Genomic DNA, 5067 nt, shown 5'->3' on the forward strand with positions numbered 1-5067 from the left:
CTTCTTTTTCTTTTATCAACCAAGGGCAGTTAATCTCTGGAGGAGAGGAGATGCAATGTGGTTTTAGTTTGCTGTTCTCAGTCCCAAACGTCATTTTCTTTAATTCTCCTCCGTTCCCTCCCAAAGCAAACAACTGATTGTCTGCTTCCTATTCCTCAGTGGCACTGCTATTTCAGGCTGCTTGTCTGAATCTCCTTGAGGAATCCTCTTTCTTCCAAACAGTCAGACTTCAGAAAGAGAAGTATCAAGGGGGCAATGGCTGTCACTCTGTGTAAGTAAAGATTACTTTTTCACTTAGCATCCTCCTCATGCATTCCCATACACTGAGATTTTTTCAAAATCTCAGCTTCCTTTGTAGTTTGAACAAAATTTTCATCTTCTCTCTCTGTCTTATGTTTGTCTCTGGTTGCATGGAGGCAGAAGTTTGATGGGAGCACACAGCTGTGATGAGTACTGAGGGACTGTCTGAGGAAGGAAGAGGTTGGAAGTGATATTCCTAGCACGTAGAGGCTGTTGTTGGCAGAGGTGTGAGACGAAGTCCTGAGGGACACAATTCTGCTAGGAGGAGTGTTTTGGGGAACAAGATGAGACAATTTAAGGTGGGATTTTAAGGAATGGAAAAAATAGAGAAAAATTAAGAGAAGAGGAGAATACGGTGGTGAAACTCACCGTGGGATGAGGAGGCGATGGTGAGTAAAATTCAGTTCCTGAAACACAGGCATTCAGTGCTGTTTGAGATACTCTGTGGTACTTTAGACATCATGGAACTGGCATCTAAAATACAGGACACGAGTGAGTTTTCCTAGACTTGCAGGTGAAGATTGCCAAGGACATTTCAAAGGAGAATAGATCCCTATGTATATTTGAAATATCCCTAGGATATCTAGCAACACATGGAAACTACGGAGAAAGAAGGACTGATCTGAAAGGCAAGCACAAAAAAAGTAATCACAGAAAATTGTGAAAACAAAGTAGAAAAAGAAAGGAAGACTTGACAGGTCATATAAAAGGAAGAAAAGATGCTGAGGAGTAGAAAACAGAGAAGCAAGGGATCTCTAGGGTAACAGTAAACAAGCAGAAAACTTCAGTGCTGCTTAAAAGTTTAAGCTGCATACTCCACTAGCAAGGTACTGGCAGACATTCAGTACACAAGTCAGGTTAAACTTCAAAAATATCCACGTCCCACAAGCCGCCAAGTTCAGCACAGCTATTCTGCAACGTCAGACGCTCATCAGTGGGTATATTGAATCAGTCTATGGAGGTTTAGATGATACACGATTATTTTTTTAAAGTTATTACTTTCATTATTTTCTAAATTAAAAGCTAAAACTAAGGCCATTCTATAAATGAAAAACACTGGAGGCTCCTGAACCCCTATAGCACAACTGCATGTTACAAGTGACAAAATATCTGGCCTCCTATACTATGTATTCGAGAATGTTTCTACAGTGTCAAAAAAAAGTAAAATAGTGTTGTGTGTCAAATACTTTTTAAAAGGTTGATCTAAATTAATATCTTTATAGGCCACTGCCCACAGTCTGTTTAGTTCATATTTCTTAACTTTTTTATTTGCCTCTCAGTCTCGAGAGAATCTGAAAAAAGGAAAAGTATTTTTTTTAAAAGGGAGTAAAAATACAAAAGTAAAAGCAAAAAAGAGAAAGTGAAGTGAAAGGAGGAAATTTAAAAGCAAGGAAGGACAACAGGAACGACAACAGTCCATTGTAATTGGGCATTTTTTTTGTTGTGGAGAATGCTTGCTATATGACTGTATGGTTGAATACAAATACATATTTACCTTGTCGATAGAGGCCAAAGGACATAAGACACAAGGTATAAATGTGTTGTGCAGGTGGTTTCCCTATTTATGCATGAGGGGATAGTACGCTTTTGTTAGGAACAGCAGAATTTCTAATTTAGAATAAAATGAATCTTCATCTGTTCTTGTAGAGACAATGTTGGGTATTCTAGAATGTATTTTTATGTTACAATACACGTTGTTTGTCTGATAGGAGATTTACAGGGATGTTGGTGAAAGATTTAGGTTTAATATCATACAGTTTTTCTTCTGGAATGTTGTTCACATACAGAATTATATATTTTAAAGACTGCTTTGTAAGACCTAAAATATTCCAAATATCCTGAAAGTATAAAATGTTTCCAGAAGAATCCTTTTCTTCCGTAGTATTATTCCTCCACTCTCAATCCTGAAAGGGGTTTGCATACATTTCACTTTTCTCCTCTGAGCAATCTCATTGAAGATGATGAGATTCTTTGTATGTGCACCTCACCGGCAAAATGTCATCCTAATTTCAGCCATTCTGATCATGGACACTACAGAAATTTGGTATGACATCTTCCTCCTATGACTGAACTTCAGAAAGATCATAAGTAGAGATCAAGGGCTGGAAGACAGAAGGTCAGCCTTTGAAGCACATACTGTGCTTATGGCTAACTCCATCTTCCTTGCCAGCTGGCAAGAGCGAGCAAATGAAGGATCACAGAGAGTCTTTTCCCCACAAGAAGGAAAGGAAGACAGTGGAAAGGGAGCAGCTTCACCCTCTTGCCTCAGATCAGCTGTGCATGGCTTGAGGCAGCGTGCATGGTGCTGGAGGGAAAGAAAAGAAGCTTCAGCTGGAAGAAGAGAGCTGTTCAGGTGCTCCTGTCCAAAAGACCACAACCTGAAACTGCTGTATTTTCCAGCTGGAAACAGGAAATGCACTGATATGTTCAGACCCAGGCCTGAATTCAACATTTTTCCCTGTGATTTGCATATGAATGTTCAATTCAGACCCTGCTATAGTTCTTTTGATAAAGAACTTGAAAAATATGCTATTTAATAGCAATTCTCTCTGGATAGATTAGGAAAATAAAGACAGCAACTAATTCAGACTAACAAACAGGTTTTTTTATTGTCAAGCAGCATTTACAGATTTCATTACTGCTAGTGAACCTGGTAAATTTTTTTCTATTAATATTCTTACTTTGTTTTATTAATATTTATAGACTATGGATAATAGACTGGTTCAACTTTTTTATATCTGGGCATTCACCAGACATTAGCTTAGCAAGGAAATGCATCATATTTACTAGATAAGATTTACTAGATAAGATTTACTAGATAATCCTTGACTCTTCCATGGAAACAAAGAGGTATTCAAGATGGGAAAGAGACTCTAAAGGCTTATTCTCAGTGGCCCCAAATTGTCCATCCTAGTATTAAGCCTGATGTACTGGAAGGCAAAATATGAGTTTACTGCAAGAAAACAAAGAAACCAAAATTCTGTAAACATAAACTTTTCTGGCAAGATACTGGATTTAGCATCAGCCCAGCTCTGGCAATGACTTGACATGCAATCTTGACTTCATGAGCTTGTTCTTCTGCACCTTTGTCCATTTTTCAGCAAATTAGATGTGGCATCTACAAAGTGTTATGTAGTATATAGTGCCTGACACAAGGAAAGTCTCAGTTCCCTTGAGACCTGTGAATGCAGGAATAAAATTACTAAGGAAGGGTATTCATAGCACCCAACTGTATGGTCCTAATTTAGCCTAGGAGGCTGCTCCATTAGTCAATAAATCATAGTTCATCTGAACTGCCTACGGCTCTCAATCGATTGGCAAGTGTTATAGGTGTTCGGCTAAGTCTGGTGCCTATTACTCAGCCAGGTAATAGCCCCTCAAGTGAGATGCACCACATGTTTGGAGGGGGCCTGTAGGCCAGAGTTAAACCAAACCAAAAGTAAAATCAGAAAAATTCATTTCAACTGTTGGCTTCCTGTTTTACTTCTCACAGAGGAGGGAGAGTGAGAAGAAAGACATAGCAATATAGTTTCTATTTCAAAATAAATGAGAACCACCCACGGATCTGGCAAAAAATCACTGTAGCATACAGTCATTTGATTCATGTGAATAGCACCGTTGGTGCCAGCAGAACCACTGCCTAGGAACACAGGCAAGTTTTTCTGCTTTTAAAAGTTTATGTTTTCCCTAAGTAATTAAAGTAACATTAATTCTTGATAAATTAAAGTGTCTTCTAAATAATATCAACATTTATAATTTGTTTTAAAAGCTTTTCCTTGTCACCAGACTATAAATGGGGCAATATGTCTGTCAGCGTGCCACTGCAGAGAACAATAGCTGAATATCTATGACAAAGAAGAACTGTCTAATTAGTCTACATTTTTCAAAGAATAATTGCCTGTCAACCAGTTAAACCATCTTTCTGGAAACACATTTCCCAGGGCAGCAATTGAAATTACAGGTATGTTCATGTGGATCCCTGATAATATAAATCTTCCTCAAAAGCTGTCCTATTTCTATTGTTTTATAGAAAAGTATATTTTCAGTGCTATTATATACTTGAAGTGTAGGCCATAAAATTAAGGAAAAAATATATTTAAAGGGTTTTCAGGGCTCCAGCAACAATATTGTGCAACTAATGTACAGTAGCTCATTTCAAATAACAAGGCCAATGACTTCTTTTATGGCATACGGTAAATGTTTGCCATTTAGAACAGTTTAAAACATTGCTGTTAGTTTTTCAGATGACATAAAGCCCATACATTAAAGTGACATGAACAGAATAGTGTGAGGTTGAAGAAAAAGATATTGTATATTAATGCTGTCACTCCAGGTAAAGATGGAAGCTATTTTTGGATCTTCCTTTTCAATTGTGCTTACAGCAATAATGTATTCATTATCAGACTCCATGGGGACTTTTGCGCAATAAAACTTACTCGGTCTGCAGTGGTACAGAAGTAAAAGTACCTTAGAAAACATAAAGCATATTTCAATAAATATTAGTATCTTTAGCAAAGCTCAGAGGAGATATTTTCCAAACCCTCATTATGTATCATGCCTTCTTATTCTAACGGTAATTAGACACCAGGGAAGGAATAGATCTGAAACTGGGATAAACAACTAAATTAGAGATGCCATATACTTGTTTTGTTCTACTTATATCCCTGAAAATGAATCTGATATGATGTAATCAAGAAACTGCTAGGAACATAGCAGACAACTCTGCTTGCTTATATATTGGACATTGGTTTTTATATGACTTCTTAG

The sequence above is a fragment of the Balearica regulorum genome, chromosome 1 (assembly GCF_011004875.1).
Source record: "Balearica regulorum gibbericeps isolate bBalReg1 chromosome 1, bBalReg1.pri, whole genome shotgun sequence".
Taxonomy (NCBI): Eukaryota; Metazoa; Chordata; class Aves; order Gruiformes; family Gruidae; genus Balearica; species Balearica regulorum.